This window comes from Canis lupus, chromosome 18, assembly GCF_011100685.1.
Source record: "Canis lupus familiaris isolate Mischka breed German Shepherd chromosome 18, alternate assembly UU_Cfam_GSD_1.0, whole genome shotgun sequence".
Classification (NCBI taxonomy): Eukaryota; Metazoa; Chordata; class Mammalia; order Carnivora; family Canidae; genus Canis; species Canis lupus.
Genome location: NC_049239.1, coordinates 10,307,714 through 10,334,059, shown reverse-complemented (window position 1 = coordinate 10,334,059; position 26,346 = coordinate 10,307,714). Strand labels below are relative to the sequence as shown.

The 26,346-nt window shown below is 43.0% G+C and overlaps 1 long non-coding RNA gene across 1 annotated transcript; it reads right to left on the bottom strand.

Moving 5' to 3' along the window:
* Positions 1-2,832: 2,832 nt before the first annotated feature.
* On the bottom strand, positions 2,833-25,103 carry LOC111090879. The gene is made up of 3 exons (XR_005373125.1): positions 24,927-25,103; positions 3,720-4,051; positions 2,833-2,988 (listed from the first exon to the last, which is right to left on the bottom strand). It is a non-coding gene; the product is annotated as an uncharacterized LOC111090879 (long non-coding RNA).
* Positions 25,104-26,346: the final 1,243 nt, after the last annotated feature.

The window sequence follows — 26,346 nt, the reverse complement described above, 5'->3', positions numbered from 1 at the left end:
TAAATTTTTGTTTATAGGAGCACCTGCGTGGCTCAGTGGTTGAGTGTCCACCTTGGCTTGGGTCCTCATCCCAGGGTCTAGGGATCGAGTCCCACATTGGGCTCCCTGCATGAGCCTGCTTCTCCTTCTGCCTGTGTCTCTGCCTCTCTCTGTGTCTCTCATGAATAAATAAATAAAATCTTTAAAAAATAAATAAAAATAAACATTTAAATATATGTAGACCAAACAAAATCTATCTAAACACTATTGGGTTTTGGCCTCTGAATATAAAAACTAGATAACTCATAAATTATGAAATCCAGCAACTTGCTGCTCGTTATTTATGTAATTCATTTATATGTCCACCTGTCCAACACTGTGGTCGCAGGAACAGTGTCTTGTTCAGTTCCAAGTGTCCAGGACCTACACTGAGTATACACTAGGTGGTAAACAAATACTAAGTTCAAATACAATATCACCGCCAGATTGATCCTTTAGGGACTGTGGTCCTTGGGCACCTCCAGGTTACGTAGGGAACACAAATAGACCTGGACTACAGGTATATGGAAAAATCTATTGACTGGATGTCCCCAGCATCCTGAAAGTAGCTTGAGTGGCATCTCAAGCTCAGCTCAGTGTCTTCCCTAATTCACTTCCAAGTCAGTCTCCTTCCCCAACTTCTAACACCAATGCCATCAGCATTTATATATTATTTATATATAAATATGTATATTTATTTATGATTATAATAGAGTCTTTATCAAGAAAATGAGATTAAAGGATCTGGACATTTTACCATTGACAGATTGGTGTATTTAGACCATTCATATTTAAAGGGATTATTAACACAGATCAAGATTTACCATATTTATAATGATTTCTTTTTTTTTAAGATTTACTTATATATTTGAGAGAGAGAGAAAGAGAGAGAGAGAGTGAGGGTGAGGGAGAGAATCCTCAAGCCGACTTCTCACTGAGCATAGAGCCCTGATGAGGGCTTGAGCCCACCACCCATGAGATCGTGGCCTGAGCTGAAACCAAGAGTTGGACGCTCAACCAACTGAGCCACCCAGACACCTCTATAACATTTCTATTCATTATTCTAATTCCTTATTTCTTTTTTTTTGTCTTCCTTTTTCAGCCTTCTCTGGTTTTTATTGAATATCTTATATGATTCCATTTCTCTCCTGCCTCAGCATATCGATTATACTTCTTTGTTTAATTTTTTTAGTGGTTGCCCTAGAATTTGCAGTACACATGTACAATAAACCCAAGTCCACTTTCAAATAATAGCATACTACCTCCCAGGGCAATCCAAGTATGCTCAGGCAGAGTATGTCCCATCCTTCCCTGCCATTCCTTACACCATTGCTGTCATTCACTCACATCTAAGCTACGTGACTGAATGCATTATCACCATTATTATTTTGAACAAACTATTATCAATTAGATCAATTAAGATCAAGAAAAACAAAATTTTTCATTTTACCATCATGTCTTCCTTCTCTAAAACTCTTGTTTTATGTAGACCTATGTTTCTGACCTATATTAAATTCTTCTCCCTGAAGAACTATTTCTACATTTCTTTCAGGGCAGGTCTTCTGACAACAAATTCTCCCCATTGTGTTTGTCTCCATTTTTCACTTTTGAAGAATAACTTCATTGGATACAGAATTCTAAGTTGGTGGTTTCTTTCTTTCTACACTTATTTTTTTTTCTTTCAACACTTTATTTCACTCCACTTGCTTCTTGCTTGCATCATTTCTGAAGAGAAGTTTGATAGGCAAATGAGAGGCTTTCTTCCCTATTTGTAATGCTCTTTGTGATATCTCATTTAAAAAAGGAAGGTGTACACAATTGTTTTAAATAATCTTAAGGGATTTAAACAGTTCTTTCAAAAAATGTTTTTTAATTTTACACAGATTAGTAGAGCTAGAATAATCATAATAGATAGGCAGCCAGTTGATTAAACTTTCTAAAAACTAACTTGGGTTCACAAGGCAAAAATACACAGAACCAAATATAAGTCTCTTAAAGCCACCTCCTTGTCCCTGGGGATGATAGTCCTGTCACCTCAGGGAATATCCACATTGAACTTTAGGTTACAATAAAACCACAAAACACTGTCACATAAAGTACTGCTATATCAAATTTCCACCCTGTGAAACTTTTTATGTTTTCAATCCAAATGCACTGGATTTCACATGCATACTTGCTTAATTGCATCTCATTGGTTTGGGTCCACATCCCAGCCCACCAGGGTGTTCCTCACTATAATTCTGTCATTTAACAAAAACATTTGCTTGCTTTCCAAGTCTGAGGTCAACTTTTTAGGAGATTCTAATGGATGCCTTCAGCCAATAGTTTTACAGAAATCATCTCTGCTTTCTTAGATCAGAAGAGGGGATTTGTGGAGAGGGGATTAGGACCTCAGAAAACTGATGTGTCCTAGGGTGACCCAGCTAGCAAGATGTACAGGAACTGTCTCTTGAGGACTGAGAAGCAGGAAGCACATTTATCCCTTAGTAGCACTGGCCTAAGATACTTCCTTCACCACCATCAGATGCCATTGTCATCACCCAGGACTTTGATGCCACCTCCATATTGAATGAACACTAAAATACCTTTGCCTTGTTTGGATTTGCTCAACAGAATACTGAATGAGTCAGGACTCTGTCACAGGTCTGGAAGCCAGTTGAAAGGGAGAAGAAAGCCTCCGACCTTTTACCATCAGGAGTAAGAGACCAGGCACCACCCACTACATCATGAAGATCACACATAATAGGGATTCCCCCAATTGAGCAGTTAGGATTGGATATTGGAAAGTCAAACAAATGTCAAAGTACACCATAAATAGGTTATTTTTATTTCAAAAAAGTGTTTTGGAATAGCAGAGAGCAGAGTTGCTATTCAGAGGAAATATACCACTGCAGGTAAAACTGCTGGTCATAATCAGCATCTCTTCTGAATGACCTGTGTTGTCAAATACTTTATCACTCAGATATCACCCTGTAAATAAAGCGATATGAGGCAGACTGAGCTAAATAAGATGGGTGACAATGTTAGGTAATATAATTTTAGGTCAAATAGAAAGATGTCATTAATAAGTAATGAGACCACTTTTCTGATGTGGTTTATAAATATGCTGCAAGGGCAGTTCCCAAAGAGAAGCTCAGACACTTTTGATCTTTGGCAGTAAGTGGTAAAATAAGGAGGCTATGGCAAGGGATAGTCTAGTTTTTGTTGGCTTTGTTTTTTGTATATAAATGCTAGTGTATTTGTTCAGGTATCCCAGCATAAATGGAGCCACATATTTTTCCAGCATAAATGGAGCCACATATTTTTCTTCAAATCCTTTCTGCACAAAGACAATATGACTGACCAACTGTTCTTAGTCATGAGCTTTGCAAAGAATAGCAATAAGCAACATGAGCTAAGAAAGTGAGTAAGAGAAAAATTTCTTTCTAGGGCGTTACTGTGTTCAAATCGCCTAGCATCCACACCAGCAGGAGACAGTTGCAAGGAAAGGCACCAGAATGAGGAACATGGGTACGCATTCAGTGTACCAAAAGGATCAACATGAAGAGAAAAGCAAACTGGACTCACACGATAAAATTTTTAAGAGACAACTACAGGCACTGGAGGGCAGGGGAGGGAAGAAAATGAAGGAATCTAAGTGAGTCAACACAACATTTACAAAGAGAAACAAAATTCTAGATCTTGGGGCTGAATAAACAAACCTATGGAGCCATGGAAAGCCCCTGGTAGAGGCAATACTGTTGGTTGTACTTTTTTGCTCTTTCAGTTTTCATCTGCTTGGCTCTGAATGCCAGAGAGGGGCCTCTGTCTGCAGACCTCGCTCCACTCCCCACTCCTCAGTGTTAGAAGTTGGATCCATCATAACTGAAAAGTCATCCTCATTCCGAAGAGGCCCATTATTCTTTGCTGTACTTTTAACGACAGTCAATAACTTGTCCTTTTTCCTTCCGTTATTATTCCTCAGTATTTATAGATGCTCCAGTGGTTCCTTTTCTTCAAAATGTGCATATTCAATTCCCTCGATCCCAGCTGACTTCAAAATGCATGATTTTGAAAAGAGTAGGAAGGAGAGAGAGAAACAAGGGTCATCTTTATGATCTTTTGCATATCCCCTGTTTATCAAAGTCTCCTCGAAAATGAGAAAGGCCAACTTGGACCAGGCATTTAGTGCTTTAAGTGGGCACATCTACCAGCCCTCCTTACATATTGATCAGTTGATTGATTTTTAAGATTTATAGACATGCACTCACTGCCAAGGTCTCTGGGCACCTCTATGACAGTAACATTAAGCAACATAAAGAGGTAGATGTTCCTTGTCCCAAAGGCTTCCTTTTGCCACTCAAGAGTTTTTGTTCCTTTTTTTTAATGCACATTTAAAGGCACATTTTATGCCGTGTGCTGAAGGTCATCCAAACAAGGTTGGCTCAGAGATCAAAAAAAGTTTCCTCGGTCCTGAGCAAGAGCTGTTCATCACCAGCTCTTTTCTTTGGTTTTGGTCCCAATGTCCTTCCTGGATATCCTGGATGTCCTCATGGACAGGCCTCAGGACTACTCCCCAAGAATAATCACTACTTCCTTACCAGTGACAACCTTAGCCTCACTTTGTGCCCCTCATCTCCTAGATAAAAATTATTGAGATTATCACTGAACTGCTCCCCAATTCCTGAAAGCACCCAATCTCGAATGAGCCCTCACTTCTTTAAACCTCCTAGGAGGTTCCTTAAATTCTCCCTGCCATCACCCTGCACAAATTCAAGTCCTATAGCAAGTCTCTCTTGACTTGTCTTCCCAAGCCACTCACCTACGGTGCCCCTACTATGCAAAGAAGTGAATTTTGTTTGACTATAGGAGTTTTCCTGGTGGCATTTAACAGATAGGTTTCAATAGTACCTAGAAGTAACTTATATGTTGCATTGGGTAATAAGTAATTAGTGTGTTGAGGAATCAGTTATTGGAGGTGAGGAAGACAATACACAGCATGAAAAAAAGTGGTGACAAATGGGTAAAACTGTCACCTCAGATTACTTGGAAGGTAAATAAACTCACAGATCTAGAGAGATGATTAGAAGACAGAGCATTAGTAGACGTGGTAGCTGTTGTTGGCTGCTGTTGACAAGGTAGCACAAGAAAAGGACGAGTTCAGAAAAGTGTTGGCAGGTGTGCAAGTATGAATGAGACAGAAAAGAAAATCTGGAAATTCAGAGGCTTGTAGGCTGAAAGAAGAAAGCCATTCAACACCACCTGGGAAAAGATAAAATGGAGAAGGTCTGATATTACCCACCCTTATCTCATAAGGGTCAAGTCAAGACCACCACTGTGAATGATTGTTAAAACCTTTGAATGGGTTAAAGCATCTCTGAGGAAAGATTCACCAAGAGTGTGATGCCCAGAAAATCCTTCTATGGAAAGAACATCTCAGTCAACAGAGACAAAGTGTGGATCTTCCATCCATACTGGAGGGGGAACAAGAATTCAAAGAATTACGAAAAATCTAAAAAGTGTGTCTAGAAAAGGTTTGTGGGCGTGGATCCCAGAACTAAGAGGAATCAAAGAGATCAAGGGTCAGCAAACTTTTTTAAAGGGACATACAGGAAATAGATTAGGTCTTGCAGGCCATATTGTCTCCCTTATAACTATGTGACTCCGTGGTTATAGGGTCAAAGCAGCTGTAGACAACATGTGAATGAATGGGTGTCTCTGTTTCATTAAAACTTTGTTTATGAAAATAAGTTGTGGCTTGGATGTGGCCCACCGACCATAGTTTGCTGACCCCTGCACTCAGTAAGCCATGAAGTTGTACTTGTACAGCCAAGGAAACCACAGCCTAGATTAGAAAAGTCTGTGACTATTTAAAACTAAAACAACATTACCCTTATTGCTGTTCCAGAGTTCTGCCTGGGGCCCATTCCTCTCATTTATATTCTCTCCCTGGTGAGCCTAGTCCAAAGCTCCTTTGTTTCTTTTGTTTGTTTTTGTTGTTTTGTTTTGTTTAAAGATTTTATTTATTTATTCATGAGAGACACACAGAGAGAGGCAGAGATACAGGCAGAGGGAGAAGCAGGCTCCCTGCGGGGAGCCCGATGTGGGACTCTATCCCAGGACTCCAGGATCACGACCTGAGCCAAAGCAGATGCTCAATCACTGAGCCACCCAGGTGTCCCTCCAAAGCTCCTTTGGTTGCAATAAACAGTTACCCACTTGTCCTAGACTGGGCTCAAAAAGGGGGAATTAATTACACAGACACAGCTTTGTTGTTTATTACAACCTCTTGGAAAACCTGGAAGCTGGCTACTCAATAAATCTCCCCTCCCCCTCTCTCAGTATCTCTCTCTCTCTCTCTCTCTCTCTCTCCTTCCACCAGCCTTCTATGCTCCTCTGTGAATATGCTGAACTGTGATCCCAGTGGTTGGATCAGCTATGACGAGGGAAGCACAGTCAGCATCACACAGACTTGGATTTTGGGCCCTCCCCTTGCTGGCAGTTTACTGGGGGTCCAGGTGGAAGGGAAGGGACCAGGCTGAGTAGATAACCCTGCAAGCATCCTACGAGGCCACATGACCCCCTGCCTGATGCAGCTCCCCGCGGACCTCTCAGCCGCATCTGTCATGACTCCTCTACATTCCTTCATGCCCCATCCTCTTTCTCCCCTCCACCTTCATCCATGCTGGTCCATCTGCCTGAGAGCACATTTTCCTCTCTCTGGCTAACTCCTTCTTTCCTACCTGGTCTCCATGGAGATAGGATTTCCTCCAGCCAATTTTCCAAAATAAAGTTCTATTGTACTCCTATGCATTCCAGACTGTTGTAGCAGGTAACATGCTACACCATATAATACCTCCCAACTAGCCTATAAAGTCCTCAAGGGCAGTTATCCCAGCACTTATGCCTGTACCTGCCTGGCCCATCATCAGGGATCAATAAATGCTTGCTAAACAAATGACTCTACCAATTCCCTAGATTCCCCTTCCTTCTTGGCTCCACCCAGCTGAGCTTCCCAATCCATCATCCCAAAGACGATTTTACCAACTTTCTCAGTCCCCTCACGCTCTGGATCACCACGCCTTACCAGCCCTGCTCATCCTCAACCCTGATCCAATTCAAACCTCTCTTTCCTCCCTGAGCTGCCCAACACTGCTGGAAAAATTACAGATGCTAGAAGCTCCCACTTCAATCGAAGGTCGCTAGTCTCCATGGAGAAATGAGTGGAATTTTGTAACTTTCAGCAGTTTCATAACTTTTCTGATCCTGGTACATTCTCCAGCTTCTAGGCAGCTGTTGTAAAACTTTCTTGGCATGGATTTTAAGTTAAGTCTTAGTTTCCTGCTGTCACATTCTGGGCTGCGTGGACATCATGGGGAGCTATGAAGAGAGGGTTGTCTGAGGTCTGGACATGACAACTCAGGGCTCGAGACTTATTAATGGGGTAGGGTGGGAGAGGATGCTATCTGAAGATGCCTTGAAGACTGAATTTATTTACAGCACAGTGATGTTAACCAGTAACAGAGCCTTAGTCAGTGGAGCATACTAGGGATTTTGAGAACAGCAAGGTGGCTCTCATTCTGATGTATGCTTAAGCCAGCCCTTGAGGACTTGTCTGTATACAAGAGAGAAAGAAGTAAAAATGGAAAGAGCTGGGGGGTTTCATATTAGAACCCATGAAGCCCTTAGTAACACAGCTCTGGAGCATGCTCACAGAGCTCACTTGGAGGGGCCAGAGTAGGAAACTACCAAGTCAGAAGAAGCAGTGGGCAGGACCACAGCCTAGAGAAGCCACTAAGAGTCAGAGGAGTGACCTCGGTCCCTGGCTGCGCAGCAGCTGGGGCCACTAGTAGAAACCCACAGTGCCTGCGAGCACTGTGGAAACCCTGACACAGTGGAATGGACATACCTCTGAGCATAAAAAAGATGCTCTAGCCTGGGACACCAGTGACTCAGCAGCTGAGAGGCTGCCTTCGGCTCAGGTCATGATTCCAGGGTCCTGGGATCGAGTCCCACATTAGGCTTCCTGCATGGAGCCTGCTTCTCCCTCTGCCTATGTCTCTGCTCCTCTCTCCGTGTCTCTCATGAATAAATAAAATCTTTAAAAAAAAAAAAAGGTTCTCTGGCAACCCCTGAAACACTTGTGGGGCTTTTTGAGGGCCACCGTGCCTAAGAAAAAGGAGATGCAGAGCTAGCGTGACCTCGGTGACACCTGACTACTTTCCTTAGTTCTTACCCTGCCTCTGGCCACTGCATTAACCTCCTACCCCACAGAGAACATACAGGCCCTGAGATACAGTCTTCCATGATTTCTTACCACATCTCCAAATACAAAGCAAACTCTGGGCCTGCATTCCTGCAACAGGAATGATAGAAATAAGAGAAAGAGAGAGAGAGAGAGAGAGAGAGTAAGAGAGAGGCAACAGGCTAAAGCATCCATCAAGGGTTGGGGACAGTGTTGATGAGAAAGAACAGAAGTCAAGTGAGCAGGTCTGAGTCTAGGGCGCCTGCACCCTGGGCCTGATCTTGGGGAAACTTTGAAAGAAAATCCCACCTCAGTCTAAAGCACAACTGTCTTCCCTTAACAATGGTTCTTCTCAATAATCTTTGTATTTCCAGGCACAGGTGCAAGTGTGTGGCCCCTAAGAAAAACAAGATGAATAAATAAATAAACAAGTAGATGAATTAATGACTCCCCTAACTATGGAGACTTAATGTCTCTTGGAGAAAAGAGATTGGAGAAAGACTTCATAGTCAAGCAAATATTAGCCCACGGACTTCATTCAGATCCATGAATATGGATACAGGAGATGCGGTCTTGTCTTCAGTACAGAGGCTCAGACTCTGGGGAGGGAGGGAAAGCTCACTCAGATTCCAGCCATGTCCACATCAAGACCTGATTTTATTTCAATCACATGGCCCACCTGGAAAAGCCATAGCTGCCATAGCCTCCAGCATGAGGGTGAGGGCTGGGAGAAAGTGGCCTGCAGCAGGGGTAGACCAGGTGAGGGCATTTACAAAGGAAGCAAAATGAGAAGAAGCAACATGGGAAACAGAAGAACTACAGCAGCTCCACAAATAGGAAACCAAGCCATGGTGGCAGCTTCAGTGTAGAAGGGACCGAGGCCTCCATCTGAGCTGAGGTCCAACTCAGGAAGGGAGGGAGTTCTCCTTGCTGTGATTTTTTTTTTAAGATTATTTATTTATCTATCCATGAGAGACGCACAGAGAGAGGCAGAGACATAGGCAGAGGGAGAAGTAGGCTCCATGCAGGGAGTCAGATGTGGGACTGGATCCAGGACCCCGGGACCCCAGGATCCAAAGGCAGACACTCAATCACTGAGCCACCCAGGAGCCCCTCCTTTGCTGTGATCATGTCTGAATCTCTTTATGAGTGAACTGTTGGGTCAAAATGTCTTCCCTGGGCCTGGATGTAAAATAAACTAGGATTCTTCTTAAGCCATGGGGGCGGGGAAACTTGGCTTGGTATGGAAATGCAATAAACTTAAAAGCAGTGGGTCCATTATTTTTTCTCTCAAGATTGACATGTATCAATAAATATCACTTTATACCTGGCCTAGACATGTGATATTTAGCCATACATGTCACATTTGCAGTGAGAAATTTCACTGACCAAAATAAAAATAAAATATAAGGCAAATCATTTAAATTAAATATTTTCTTTATTAAATTCCATCGTCCAGCTATTTTAACTTAATAGAATTTTTTCCTTAATTTCAGACTGTATCATGCCTTTTGGCTGAACGATGATTATCTTTCCAGCCCAATGGCCTTTCTCTGTCAATGGCAATTAAATCCACGAAGACGATTTGCTTTCTGTTTGAGGTTCTTATTTTCCCATTGCACGTCAGAAATTTTGCTCAAGTCAACCAAATTTTGTTAGGAAAATTTTATTTGATAAGACAGGATCCAAAATCCCCAAAGTCAAATGCAAACATCTTAGGGGTATGCCAACTACAAGATGTTTTATTGTGTAATTACTATAGAGCTTTATATATATATATATTGAAAACCTGAAAACCAGGTCTTTTGGTCTGTTCTGTTTTGCTTTCATAAAGTGTATTTTATGGGCTCATGGCTCTCTTTGTTCTGATGTAAACCTCCACAAAATTTTTTTAATGTTTGGTACTGTTGTGTGACTACATATATTTTGTATGGGATTTTAAATCTCATTATTTCAAAGAATCATTAAGTATCACTTAGTGAGCACAGGTTAATCTTTTAAAGTGAACAAAACAGACCCTGAGGCTATTTTAAAGAAAGGAAACAACTGCAGTTTAAAGTTCTTTTCAAATGATAAAAACAAATAGCCAAATCAGAATAAAGTACTAAGCTTTCTTTTTTTTTTTTCATTTTTTTTTCTAAACCGTGTAAATCAGCTCTATGTATTGATGTTCTTTCAATGGCTTTTAAGATCTTGAAACCCAAACTTAAACCTTTCACTCATTCCTCTGCCAAGGAGATTATACTCATTGAAAATGCACACAATCCAACTGATTCCAGACTTTAATACAGAATGGCATGGTTTTTTCCTACCTGGTTTTATTCAGCAATCTAAATGCAACAGGATACTACCGATAACCAATGAGGGGAACTTCACACAGATGTTCAGAGTCGCATCTCTGTCCTAAATACCAGATAGGAGAGGCAAACCTTGACGCCTGCAGAAGGACACTGGCCAACTGGAACTGAAAGTCAGTTCTTCTTCATCTCACTTTAACCAGCAACTAGATCTTAGGCAATCATATCTCTCTGGATTTTGCATTTTGAATAATGCCTCTTTTTTTTTTTTTAAGTTTTTTGAGAGAAGGAGAGAGCGCACTCATGCATCCATGAGACAGAGGTAGAGGTGGAAAGGGGAAGAGGGAGAGAGAATCTTAAAGAGACTCCGTGCCCAGTGCAGAGATCATCGGGGCTCCATCTCACAACCCTGAGATCATGACCTGTGCCAAAATCAAGAGTCAGACACTTAACCTACCGAGCCACCCAAGCACCCTATAATGCCTCCTTTCGTGTGCCACAATAGAAGTTTTGGCAAAGTTTGTTAAATTTACTAAGAATAATAACTGTTACTTACTAACTTTCTGCCAGGAGCTGAGCTAGTACTTCACAGAAAAATTATGTGTATGTGTGCACACATGTGTGTGCATATGCACATGCATGGGTTGTGGGTATTTGATTTTATGACAACAAAAGAGGTTTTATTACCTCCATTCTCCATAAAGATAAGAAAAATAAAGCTTAAGAAGTTTAAATGAATTACCAAAGAAAGGGAGGCCTGGGTGGCTCAGCAATTGAGCATCTGCCTTAGCTCAGGGTGTGGTCCTGGGGTCCTGGGATTGAGTCCCACATTGGGCTCCCTGCATAGAGCCTGCTTATCCCTCTGCCTGTGTCTCTGCCTCTGTGTGTGTGTGTGTGTGTGTGTGTGTGTGTGTGTGTGTGTCTCATGAATAAATAAATAAAATCTTTAAATAAAAAAAGTTACACAGAAAGTATCAGCAGTAGAAATTAAACCCATGCCTATCTGGCTAATAGTCCATGCCCTAAATCTCTCCCCCATATCATATTTGTTGCATACTCCTCATTTTTGACATGCTTCTCATCCAAGACATGGGCCACCAGCCTCAGAATCATTTGTGTAAGGTCCCCATCCATTCTACTGGAAACAAAGAGCAAAACTTCTCCAACTTCCAGAGGCTTCTAAAATTTCTCAGCATGGAGGTCTACATGGGCAATGAAGATTACATATCATATGTGTTCTCTGACAATCACTCATGCCTGGGAGTCAGGGGAAAAGAAATCAGATCATAATAACCAGTGCGTACAGCCCTGCAAACGACTCCCACCGTGTAGGCACAGAGGAATAATTAGCTGTTCTTGATGCTTTGGCGATTGATTCCAAAATATTGCTCAAACCACCAATATAATAAACTGTTACCATCTTTTGAGAATCAAAAAGTGGTTTCACTCAAATCTAAATATCTTTATTGCAAAAGAATCACTGATATGTTTTTAAAAGGGAGAAAGTTTGAAATTTACAGTTATGAAAAGTGCTATTTGTCTCCACATGGCAGTTGGGTATAATAAAGCACTTTGGGATGCACAGTGCACAGTGAAGGTGGTTAAAGTGCCTCACTAATGTACAAACCCACTTTGATTTAAAAAAAAATTTAAAAGGAATAAAAAAGTGGCATTCTTTCAACTGAGTGGAAGTTTCCTTTAATTTGTAGGGAAGAGAAAAAGAGTTCTTCCTTAAAACAACATCTGTGTAGAGCTGTTGAAATGTGCCACTTCAATCACTGTTTCAAACACAAGGGATTTTATATGACCATCTGTTACAACCTGTAGTTTAACCTCCTCAAAACTCATTCTATACTGTTGGCTTGTTCAAATAACATTTGATCTATTCTTTTTTAATTGAACATTGTGTGGCTAAAGTGAAACAAAAAAGGCAGGAGTCTCAGTCATAGTAACTGTAGCTTTCTCCCATTATAGGCCAAAGCACAGGTGAAAGAGCTGGACAGTCTCCCACTCCGAGGGCAATAAGACAGGAAGTCAAAAGCTCCAAGAAGTTCCAACATAATAGCTGATGTATCTTGCCCATTTTTGAAAATTGAGAATTTTCCAAAAATTATTAAACATGAATTAGTATATTTATTTCTCATTTGTGGAACATATGGAAGCAGCTTCTTTGATGATATAAGAAAGGAAAAAAAATGAATTGCTAAAAGCCATAATTAATAATAATAGCTTTGTTCTCAACAGTTTGGAAATGTGGATTTCCAGTAGGGCACGTAAACATGAGCTGAAATAGTTTTAAGAGAAAGTCCATTTTCATTTTTTATCATCAACCAAAAGAGCTTTCTCTAGGATCACAAATGCATTCTTTTTTTTTAAGATTTTTTTAATTTATTTATTCATGAGAGACACACACACACAGATCGAGAGAGAGAGAGAGAGAGAGAGAGAGAGGCAGAGACACAGGCAGAGGGACAAAGCAGGTTCCATGCAGGAAGCCTGATGTGGGACTCAATCCTGGGTCCCCAGGATCAGGCCCCTGGGCCGAAGACAGCACTAACCTGCTGAGCCACCCGGGCTGCTGCCACAAATGCATTCTGATTTAATGATGAACACAAATAGATGAGCAATAATTAAAATTGGTAACACAATGTTACCAATTATTACAAATCTACCCTAAGCCAAGACTTTACTAAATGCTTTATATAAATTATCTCATTTAATTTAATTCTCTCTTTGCATATATAGAAACTAAGGCTCATGAGGTTCACAGCACCAGAAAGAAGTACAATGTGTTGGTGAAGCCAACCTCTTGGTTTCTTTAGGTTGTGTATTTGGCCTAATGGAGTAATTTTATGGCTGCCATAGACAATAACAACCAATTTGGGAGGAAGAAAAAAGGCTCAAATCTAAGAGGCAAGATGGCCACTCTTCAAAGTGTAGCATCGTCATGGCCAACTATGTGTCACATTTCATGGAAAGGCCAAGCCAGTGAGAAACGACTAATATTAAGGAAAAGTTAGGAAGAGAAAATTTCCCACTATTCTCTTATTTAGATCGCCTCCTTCTTCTTTGATTAGGGTATTTGAGATTGCTTTCACACAAATTCTCCATGGGTTCTAGGCCATTCAATCCTTTACTCACTCCGGTGGTACTATCTGTTCACCTCCTTCCCACCAATCTTTAACTTTCTTCCTCCAGGACGCAGCTCTCAGCTTCCAGAAAGCCCTCTCTGACCTGCTATTCCCCATGCTGAGCACTCTTCACTTCCTTCTTTCATCACACTGCTTGGAATCTTGCTTCCACAACCAGACTAAGTTTTTCAAGGGTCAAAATTCTACTTCATTTCTTCTGTCACTCTGGTACCTGTTAAATTCATGCACTAATGATAATTTTATGCTCATTCAGGTTGAAGATGTTGAATGCAGGGGATATGACTTCCAAACCACACTAATCTATTAGGATACCCATGACTCAGGGCTCTCCAATACTGCTTAATGCATTATTCAGTTTATTGATTATATTTTCCATCTGTAATAAACGTGTCCTCTTCCAAAAAAAAAAATCTCAGTAAGAATAAGATAATTCTACTTCACTTAAAACCTGCCACTGGTTTCTATGAGCTACTTAAGCACTTACTTTTTATGAGCTCAGAGCAGGAGTCCATCAAAATTCTTATCCGTGAATAAACCTTCTTAATTACATCACTCTGGATTTTGACATCACTTCTCACTAAAGAGTCCTTTCTACTCATCTGTATTAGTTTGGCTAACCCGTGCTGTGAAATCAAATAAAACCCTGATTTCTTAGTGGTTTATGATATAAGTTTAAGCTTTGCTCATACAGGTCTTTGTTTTGGAGAGCAAGACTGTTCTCTATCCAGTCACTATGGCGGGGAAGAGAGTAGATGGAGGAGGGAACAATTGTCCCCTCATAAGAGTGACTCGTGTCTCTTCTACTCATAGTCTGTTGGTCAGAACTGGTCACATGGTCCCAACCCACATGCAAGGGAAGCTGGGACGATGGGAGGCACCTAGACATTCAAGGAAACATTTATTAACAGTCTGTGACACACCATCTTTCAAGACCCAACTCAAATGTCTTCTCTCCCACAAAATACTTCCCAATCTTCCTCAAATTTCCAACATCCCAGGGGCCCATGTCCATGTCTCTCATAGTTTATAGTCTCTGCCATAGGTGGAATGTGCCTGTTTTATCCACACTTCCCAAATCCTAAGCTCCTTGAAGTAGGAAGCTCTGTAATATTCAATTTGGTAAGGCCCCTTTTTGAACCTAGCACAGCTCAAGCATCTTTGCTGAGTTCACAAGAATCTAAAAGGAACCAAGCAGTATAGGAATCCGAAAGCACCTTTGAGAAAATAGAGGAGGGAAAAAGAACAGCAAAGTTTATTGAAATTCAGAGGCAAAAGCCTCTCTTCGGAAAATCCTTCCTCATTTTCTCATGTTTAGTGGGCACAGCAAGATGGCATCATTTGAAAACGTTGGCCATGGCTGAACGATATATTAAAGATTTCTTTTATATTGGCAGTTTAAAAAAGAAATGTTCCTTTGAACAGTCTCAGCAAGGCAAAGCTCTCTCTCTCCCAGCACTTCTTTAAAAGTTAGAAGGCAGCTTTCTGCCCATTCCAAATCGCCAGAAGTAAAGTATCAAGTCATAAATGCCCCCCAGTGACTGACTGGGCTAGCTGGTGTGGGTTTTTTCCCTTCTACTTTGCAGAAAGAAAAGACAGTAAAAGTTCCTTCAGTGAGCTGCCGAGGTGCTCCCAGGCCATTGTGCAGAATCATTGTCAGGTTAAATTAGGGAGTACAGACTCCATGAGTGTAAAAAAATCAATACTTGATGGAAGATTGCTCCCCGGAAAATCTGTTTTGATTCCAGGATTAATTCACAACCAAAGGCTTCTGCAAAATGACATGCCATTAGTCAGAAAATGAACACATTCTATCCTTGAAATTGGATGGAAATATGTCAGCTGATTGACCCGTTCATTCTCTTCACTCTCTGGGCAGAAAGAGTGGGTGTGGTAGCTGTGTGAATTAGTGCCCCAAACCCGGTCCATTTTCAAAACAGGGTAAAAAATATATATATTTTTTTAAGTCCAATGTGAATTGGGAGTAGTCTCCAGGCCATTGTTGGAGAGCTATTGCAAATGTGTTTCGTCAAGGCGAATGCATTTGTCTGGAAGGCCTGACTCTCCTGAGTTTTCTAAGCCTCAGAATAAACCCTACTAAGAATCTTAAAATAAAACAAAGATTTCCCCCCAAAAGCAGTGACCTGCAATATTAATGACAATGTAATGTCTTTGTCACATATAAAGTAACACTCTTCCCTCTCCTGTCTGTTAGGTTTCCTTCAGCTAAAAACTTTTCCAACAGGCAAGTTCCAACTCTTCGTTTGTGCTAATGTCACTGGCCTCTGGGGCTTCTCCTGGCTTGTGCCCTTAAATCTGTGGCCAGGATGAATGTCCTTCCACAGACTCTAATATATGTAAATATCACTCGCTTTATTTCCTTCCAATCAAATTAAATCTGATTCTGAGACCATCACTCATCACTAGAAATATCTCTCCATCTCCAGGGTGCTAAAAAGGCTCTAGGAGCTTTGACAGAGCAAAGGTTCTGGGACACCCTCATGTTCTTCGGGCCATACTGGTCACCACTGAGAGTCCTTGAAAGCAAGGGGCTCTGTTTCACTCAGAGACAGAAATCTTGCCAACCTTGGAGTTCCAGGGCCAAGGATCAGGATGCCCAACCCTCTCAACTTTCCATCTCCCCTAAAAGACATGCACCTGAATCCCCCCTTTTGCATCTCCTCCATGAGCTCATCATTGCAAAAACCAACGCAAGGGACAAGGGGCTGTCTTCAAATGACTGTGCTTTCCATTGTGCTGGGCAACACAGCACAAATTCCCGGCTAGGTTTTTGATGTAGGATGGTTTTTATTTACAACTCTGTTGGCAAAAAAAGAAGAGGGACACATTTAAAAGAGTTTAACACATTGCAGCTGATTCTGTCCGGGTAAAGAAGTTTCCCTTTAAATGTCCATCTGATTGTCCAAAGATACACAATACTGAATCTGGTTGTGCAGTTCCCTTTATGAGATGCAGTGCTCATATTTTAGGAAGTCTTTTTTTTTTTATTTTAAATTTTATTTATTTATTTATTCATGAGAGAGAGAGAGAGAGGCCGAGACACAGGCAGATGGAAAAGCAGGCTCCACGCAGGGAGCCCAACATGGGACTCGATCCTGGGACCCCAGGGTCACACCCTGAGCCAAGGCAGATGCTCAACCACTGAGCCCCACAGGCGGCCCTAGGCAGTCTTCTAAACATCTAACTACCAAGGAAATTAAATCACTCATTAAGAATTGTGTTAAATGAAGGGTCTTTTAAGCTTTAAATTTATGTTGTTCTTAGAATCCAAGCCCAAGGAAAAGCAGTGACACTTGCTACCTGAATGGACAGTTGCGACCCTCATGGTAAACTTTTGGGAACGGGAGGGGCTGAGGAAGGGAAGAGCCGGTGCCCGCGCAGACATGCCCTGCAGGCCTGCTTCAGAGCATCTCCACTGAAGCTTCCAGAGCATCTCCACTGAAGCCACCAAGACACAGGCTCATCCCCCGGTGCAAAGGGACATGATAATCTACTTTGCCATGTGCCCCGAGCCCGCACTGTGGCCGCTCACGGTGTCAAGCATGCTGAATGAGTGGCCGAGGGTGGAGGGGGGCACGACCCGGGATGTTTGCTCTCACTTTGCTGCCAAGGTGAAGCTCGCCTCCTTCTTCCCTACAGACACCAAAGCCGAAGGCAGCGGCCACACAGCCAACAGCCTGGCAGCAAGGAACAGTCCCTGCAGGAGCAGGAGGGGACCTGCGAGGTCTCAGCCTTATCACCCACAGTGACTTCATCAGAAGCCTCCTGCTCAGGAGAAGGAGAGGTGGCAGGAGACGGCCTTGAAACCTGCATTTCAAGAAGAAGAGCTTCAGGATTGCTGTGGACGCCCCAAGAGCACCCTGTTACCCCACCTAACAGCTTGCCCCCTGGACCTGGCTCGTGCGCACAGTGCTCGCTTTCCGAGGGGAGGGCTTGAGAGGAGAGCAGGTGCAGGCACCCGGCCCCGCAGGAGGCAGCTCCTCTCCACACCTCCATTTGCGAGAGCACCCGAATTAGTGGCCCCAGGGTACGACTCTGATAGCATGGGTCTCCGCTCTTTTTCTTTAAGTGTGGATTATCCCAAAACTGAATACACAAACTAGATGATGAAACAAAGTTCTGCAAGAAAGTTTCCTCGCCCTTGCCTGCAACTGGGAAGAAGAAAAGTCCCATTAGACCCCAGGATGTTCTGGTACCCGGTAATCTCAGTGAGCAGAGTACCCTTTTGCATGGATTTTAATTACTCGGGATGCCTGGGGGGGTGCGGGGGGGGGGTGCTCAGCAGTTGAACATCTGCCTTCAGCCCAGGGTGTGATCCCTGGGTCTGGGGATCGAGTCCCTCATCGGGCTCCCTGCATGGAGCCTGCTTCTCCCTCTGCTTGTGTCTCTGCCTGTCTCATGAATAAATAAATAAAATATTTTAAAACAAACAATGATTCGATCCCCTCTGACTTTGTCAGCTCTAAGGTAACTTGATGCCAAAATTCTCAGTTGACCGGTAATATTTGCTGACAGCCCAAGTAACAGTGCCCCTATCCTTTGTTTCTACTAAACCAAACCAGTCTTGAAACAATGTGGAAAGGGAAAGAAGATATTCAAAATATATCCACGACTAAGTCAAAAGTCTTTCCGTAATCATTCTAAAGGAACAAATTCTTAGTTATTCTTCTTAAACCGTGTAGTAGGAATGAAAGTTTTATGACTAGCACGGTGAATAGATGTTTCGGAAGAAAGCCCTGGCCTACTCTTAAGTAACATCCCTCGATGTCCTCTGAAAAAGTCACTGATGTATGTGGGTCCGTCTTCTAGTCTGGAACGTTGTTTCATAATGGGTTACAAAGGTGCAACCTCTAAAGGGGGCGCACAGTATAGCAGGAAGCCCCAAACTCCTGAGGACAACCCATCCACCCACCACTTTCTCTTTGTTGGGGCCACACTCGGATGCCTGGGGTCAGGGAAGCCCCCAAAGAGCCATGCAGTTCAGCTAGCACAGAGCCCACTGCGGGTGCACCCATCACTCCGCGCGCGTGCGCACACACACACACACACACACACACATGCTACGATGCTCTCTCAGCTAGCAAAGCCAGGTACGCCACTGACGTCAGCCCTGAATTCCATGTTGTCCCATTCCTGGCACATCTTTCCAACCTTTATTTTGGCTCAGATTGTTCTACCTTTTCTAATTAGCTTACAGTGTCCTTTCCCTTCCTTCCATCCCACGGACACATTGCTCCCTGACAATATTTTGTGGAGGCCTTTTCTGGAAGTGGAAGTGTGAAGCGCTAGAGAGGCGCAACATTTGGAATCAAACTGAACTGGGATCCAGAGCTGATGGGAAGACCCTTGGAAAATTTCTTAAGCTTGCTTAGCCCAACTTCCGGGCCCTTTAGCCATCTGAAAGGTCTTGATTCAAAAAGAATAGACTTGAGGGGAATCCCTCGGTGGCTTAGAGGTTTAGTGCCCGCCTTCAGGCCAGGGCGTGATCCTGGAGACCCGGCATCGAGTCCCACATCAGGCTCCCTGCATGGAGCCTGCTTCTTCCTCTGCCTGTGTCTCTGCCTCTCTCTCTCTCTCTCTCTTTCTCTCTCTCTCTGTGTCTCTCATGAATAAATAAATAAAATCTATAAAAAAAAAAAGAATAGACTTGAACACTGCTTCATGGTAGATGCTCAATACATCCTAACGCCCCTGCCCGCCCCACCATACTTTGAGCCCTTCTCCACATCTTTCCAACTATACAGTGAGCTCCTCCAGTGGAGTGACCACTTCTCTCAGTAGGCACTTCTAAGGTCACGTGGTGTGAGTGGACGTTAAAGATAATGGTTTCAAATCCAAGCTCCCCCAACCATCTGCCATTCCTCTCCCCACCTGTGAAAGTTTGAACAAGTTATGGGGTCTCTTGAAGTTCCAACTTCCTCAGCAAGTGAGGCTGAAATAATAATCATCTCACAGAGTTGATGTGAAAGCCAGTGACACAAGTACTTAACACATTACAGGCACTCGGTAGTTGTTCTGTAAAAGAATCACCTTTTTCTTAAATAAATCACCTTTTTCCTTTTTCCTAAATAAACCTTCTTTGATTTTTATAGACTGTGTCTAGGCAATGCTTATGTCTGCCCTGCAGTACAAAGGAGGATTCAGTCTTCCAGTCAAAAATTCTCCCAAAAGATCCTATTTCCTTATTCATTGAACTCTGAAGGTTCCTGAAGGTTCCAGAGGAGAGCAACTTGATGATGCATCCAGCAGTCCAAACCAAACTGCTGGAGCAATTCACTGAGTCAAGAGACAGTTAATTTCAGGATTTAGAATTAATCTCAATTTTTCTCTTTCTCTTCTCCCCAAACTCATCCTCCTTAGAAGATGCAACAAGAAAGACAAACTTAGGAGAACCTTTCCAGAAAGATCATTCATCTATTCACCATGCTAGGTGTTGAGAAGGATTTAGAGATTAATTTAAAAGGCAAAGAAGGCTGGATTATGAAATCCCATAAAGAAAAACTTGAATAAAACCTTACCACCCAACTAAATTTCCCTGAAGAAGCCAGGACAGTGGAACTTGGAACAGTAATCAGATTTTGGTTTCTAAGTTCATTTAGGCATTTCTTAGAATAATTTGTTTGTGGGTTTTTCTACTTTGTCCAATAAAGGACAATGAACTTTATGTCTGACTTTCCATCAGACTTTGCCGATGTCGTTCACAAGAGTTAATGACTTTTTTTCTCTTCAATTTCACCTAGAGCTTTGCTAGAGTTTTCCTATAGCAGGGTAACCGGTCAATACCTTGCTACTTGCTCTGTCAATGCCATCAAAATATTGTTTAATAATTTAGGAACAACATGTAATTTTCTTCCCTAGCAAGAGCAAATTAGGCACTTACTAAATAATTGACAAAAATACTTAATTCTAGAGATGTCTTGAGGATTTGCTATTATTCAAAAAGAATTTAGAATAAAATTTGCCTTCAACTATTCAACATGGTACTCTTCTTTTCATGTTATTTACAGGCCTGGTCATGAAAACTATATCAGAATGTGTCCCCCCACCACACACACACACACACACACACACACACACATACACACACGCCTCTTCCTCAGGCCTGTCCCAGCCAAGAACAGCAATGGGGAGACACTAAGAAGTTTTAATCCTTAGAGTTTAATCTCAAGTAATGAGATGCTGTTATCAAGGACCTCAGACTCGGAATCCCTTTTCCCCAGCCATCTGCCAGAGCAAGAGCTCCTCATCATCGGGCTGCCAGGCTTAGATCTGTCTATGCAGTCAAGCTCTCTCTTAAATAACCCATTTGCAGGACTTTGGAGGCATCTTACCTAACACTTAACTACTGAAATGACCTGGGTAGCCTCACAATTCATAGGACAGCATATTAATCTGTATGTAACTTTACAAGTTAAAATGGTAGGGAAGGAGTAGTACCAGGTCTTCTGTTCCTATTTCATTCTTTCTAGAATGTTCTCTTCTGGGATCCCTGGGTGGCGCAGCGGTTTGGCGCCTGCCTTTGGCCCAGGGCGCAATCCTGGAGACCCGGGTTCGAATCCCACGTCAGGCTCCCGGTGCATGGAGCCTGCTTCTCCCTCTGCCTGTGTCTCTGCCTCTCTCTCTCTCTCTCTCTCTCTCTCTTTCTCTCTCTCTCTCTCTCCCTCTCTGTGACTGTCATAAATAAATAAAAAATTTTTAAAAAAAGAATGTTCTCTTCTCAGTGGGCTCTCCAAAAGGACAAATCCAAGAATGATTCTTTAAATTATTCATGCAGGAGAATTCTCCTTCCCTCCTCCTGCCCATTTTCTCTCTCCAATATCCCCTCATTGACCTAATACCAAGGGCATCAGACCACCTCTCTGACACCACCATCTCCCCACCTGGCTCGTGAACACCACAGCTTCCCTAGGAGCTGATATTTCTTCAGTGCCCATCATGTTCTGAGTGCTGTGCTGGCCCCACTAGCCACTTGAGAGAGGGGTTATTCAGAATCCTCAAGTTCTGGCTCAGGAATAGAGACCCAAAAGTTATCCTGGGTTATCCTAGGCACTACCTTTAAGGAGGGTGATACACACAACCAGAATTTCAGCAGAGAATGATGTTCTACCAATGTCTACCTCTTGGGTTGGGCAATCCCGGCTACTTTTTATCTAGCGTGTCATGACCAAATACACACATCACAGCAATTGAGATAACTAAAGAGTAACCTTTTCTTGAATCTCTCAAGGAAGATTAACACTCAGTAGCACTTCTTTAAAAGTCCTGTTCTTTTTCCCTCTTATTTCCACACATCTCGTGGCCCTTGGAAGACATTCACTCCACACACCTCCTTGTCTCAATCTTAGTTTCTTCTTGGGACTCGCCCCCACACATGCAGTCTTTGGCTTTTGCTCCCTTTCCCTTTCCTTGCACCCCCAGCCCTATCTCTTTCCACCCCATCACCAAAACCTATGACATCAGCTAGGGTGTGTTTTCAGATTGACAAAGTGCCACAAATAAAAGAGACAGTAAAGTGAAAAGGAGAGCTTCTGGGGAGGAGGACCAGGGTCACATGGATTAGGAAGCCAGGGAAGACATCCCTGAGGAGGCGACAAGAGAAAGCCAGTCTTGCAAACATCTGAGAGAAATGTTTTCCTAGAAGAGGCAACAGCTAGAGCCACGTCTTTAAAGTGGAAATAAGCTTGGCATGACTGTACTGGTGCAGCAGAGGCAGGGAGGGATACCTGGAACTAATTTATGGAATGGCATCCTATTACCTCCTCCTTTCCATGCTCTGAAGCCTGAACACAACTGAGGTAGAGCCCCCAGAACAGGGGCTGCAGGAAACCCGATTACTCCATACCAACATTCTCTTTCCCACCCTGTGGAGGGACTATTTGACCCACCCCATTGACCTCAGGTGGGGTCAAGTGGCTTGTCTGAGCCAATGATGTGGGATGAGCGTCACTCCCAGGCAAAAGCATTTAGGACCTAATTGCACTTCATCAAGTCCTTTCTCTTTTTTTACCTGCCAGGGCACCAACAGTGTTCCAGGAAATGATGGCCTTTTAAACTGGGTCCTGGAATAAGGAAGGAATGATGCAGAAAAAAGCCCTTGGCCAACCCACTGTTGAAGTAAAAGAAGCAAGAAGTAAACCTTTGTTCCTTTGTTGTTTGAACCCACTAGCCCCCCACTGTATGTATGGGGGGGGGTATATTACTACAGCTATTTTACCCAGCCTGATACAGAGTCCTTGAGAAGTGCCCTAAAATTACCCCAGTTCTAAACAGAGGTAGTTACCCAACTGGCCTCCCAGAACACTCCCAATACCCAGCCACAACTATCTCTGAGAATTCCCAAGGGCTACTACATGTGGCTCATTGAGGAGTCTATCAGAAGTTAGTTTCCTTCCTCTCTCTCTCTCACTTCCCCCACCCCATTCCAGGCTTCCTCTGTTGTTCTGACAACACCCCTCAGTCAGGGGGAGGCCATCCCGGCCTAAGCACCACTGCAGCTCCCTACTTCTACCACCCACCCCCTGACCAGAGCCTGCAAATACGCTATTGTTTAGGATTTTAAGACACTGGTACAATGAACACCTCTCTTCTTTCTTTCCATGTTACCCTTTTAGAAGAATATGAGAATAATGCCACGTGTGTCTTTCAGAAATTTTAGGGGAGTCAGTTCCTTTTACTTGTTATTTGTAGCTGCCGACCCTTCTTGGCCCTCATGGGACGGGGCCAGGAGGCAGAGCCAAGAACCAGGCAGGAGGCCTTACTCAGAACCGCTCCCCCATCTCATGTTCTCTAAAAGGTTTGGTAATCCCAGCTACAAACAGTATTCTAGCAAGTTTGCTCCACTAGAGGAGAACCCCCACAGGGCAAGAGAATTAAGACTCCCAAACCCACCCACTATGGGAGCACATTCACCCAGGGACCCCAGCTGCTGTGCTCTGAAATCCATCATGGTATCTGCCAAGGCCACGCTTCCCTTGGGTGCTCCAGCCAACAACTTAGCATGGCAGGACTCCCAAGGCAGGCCTCCCCCAGGAGATGCAGGGCCCCTCTAAAGGAAAATTTTGGCCCAAGGACACCCATATAACTACACTTGCTTTCAACTGCAAGGCACTCTAAGGACATTCTCATCCAACCTTGCCTCTTTCTCTTCTGCTCAGGGGATCAGGTGTGCTCCATGGCCTGATGACTCTTCCATCCTCACCCAGCTCCCTTCCTGTCTTCTCCCACACAGATGTCTCCCCTAGTAAGTCATTCTACTTTTACTCCTGTCTTGACATATGCTTCTCATCAGAACTCAGACCAACACACCTGCTATACAACAGAATATTTAGTGACAGACGTGGAATATCTATCAGGTAGGGGAAGCAACATGATGTCGTAAATTTGAAACTCTCCAACTAATAAAGAAAAAACAAACCACCAATCATTATTCTAGAGAAACAGATACTGTGAAGAAGCATCTGAACAGATCTTGAGAGAAGGCCCTTAGTAATAGAACAAATGTAGATTAAAACAAGAACAAAGTATCCTCAATTCCTTTGAAATCGACAAAAATGACAAATACATATATGATTCAGCTGTGGATCTGGGTGACCCTCCAAGGCCACAGAGACCCAAGGATCTAGGCATCATCATCTGGACCTGAAAGCCTCAAAAAACAAACAAACAAACAAACAAACAAATAAGAAAACAGAGCCTAAAAGGAAGAGAGAGTTGGAGATTTTCACACCAGCACTTAAATGCTCTGCTGGAAAATTACACAAGTCACTTCTACTCATGGTGCATTAGCCAGAATTTGTCCTGTGGACCTGCCTAACTCTAGAGAGGGAAAGATCTATCTGCATACCCTAAAAGAAGACAACTATACTGAGAGAGCATGAGACATCCCTACTACAGATAGGGAATATTTAGATTGTATTTTATGTAACAGGTTAGAGAAATTGCTTTTTCCCCACTAAAATAGTCTTCTTTGATGTATACAGTGGTCTCTCTGATGCTCCTATTCAACATCTTAGAACAGCATTTTATATACCAAAAATCCAAGTTTCCAGGATTTCAGAATATCTACTCATCTTCGGAATGGATGGACCCTTATGGAAATTTGTAAAAATTTAAGTCATTTATAAGCCGGAAGGATAACGAGAGAACAGTGACCATAGCTGTTAATGTATGTTTCAGGTATTTTAGATTTTTTAAAAACGGTAATTAGCCCTCACTCACAGTGCTCCTCAGAAGCATCTAGAAACCACCAGAGAGAAAACCACAGGATTAAAAACCTGGACCAGGAAGGGCTGGTCACCCGTTGACCATCTGTAGGTCTTCCTCGTGTGCAAGCCAACTAAGAGCTAAAGGCATTTTCATGGTGAGGTGAGTGTAGTTAAGCAGTCAATTAAACAAAGTAGGCTTCTGTTCTCAGAATTTTGGTTGGAATCTTTAATAAGCCAATGTGCATTATGACTGTCATAATGAGAATGTCCTATGGAGTGTTTGCCACACTTGCTTGATCTTCGAAAAATCTTGACATCTTGACAAACCCTAATGTTTGGCATAACACAGCTGAGGAAATTTTGCCCTGTGGTGAGTACCGTGAGATACTGGCCCTCTTCCATGGTCTCCCCAACACAGTCTCAATGGCATCGTCAGCAACATCACAGGCTCTGAGCGAAAAGCCCACGCTGGTCTTGCTGAGCTAAATTGCCATCCCTACTGCAGCTCTTCCTGGGTACCAAGCACTTCTCTCTCATCAGTTCCCAGCTGGCTCGCCCAGGCTGGACCACATCCAGAACCACCTAGGAATCACTGAGCTGACTCACACCACTCATTCCGAAGGAGCTGACATGTGCTAGCTCGTGTGTGTCTCTGGGCGGAATCCCAGCCACACCAGTGGCAGCGTCCTCAAAGGGAAGCTCTCAAAGCTGTTCTTGGGTCAATGTTCCAAGATCATGTAACAGCAGGCTTAAGGGTAAAAAGTAGGGTATGCCCACGGATAAATGGGTCATTTATGAGATCAATTAACAAATAGACTCAAACACCCCAAACTTCAGATCCATGCCCAAAGCCAACCAACTCTTCAGATATCCTATCATCCTTGGCCACCTGATAACTGACTTCCGTGGCAACAGTTGGACAAACCTGAAGAGGTGAGGGTAAGGAGCCATCATCAGAGAAGTTACTCCTACAGAGAACAGGTGCATGAGAGAGGTGGACTTACCAGAACCCAAAACTTCTCAGTAGAGTTTACAATCTCTACTAATCACCGTCGGTGGATCTCACACTATTAGCCTTCAAGTCACTATTGTTAAACAAATAAACCTGTTAGGACACAATTTTTTAAAACCTGAATATGGACTTTCTAGAGAAATTTCACTGTCAACCAGCATGACTTTTTTTTTTTTTAAGTAGGCTCCATGCCCAGCGTGAAGCCCAACGTGGGCTTGAACTCATGACCCTGAGATCCAGACCTGACTGATCTGAAGAGTCCAACGCTCAACCAGCTGAGCCACCCAGGCGCCCCTCAGACAGCGGGTTTATCAAGGACCTGTAACTGCTCCAGAATAGAAATGGAATTCAGCCTCCCGAGCTTGAGATTTCTTAAGCCATAAATACCAAGCAAAGTCTTTCATCTGTATTTCCATTTGGG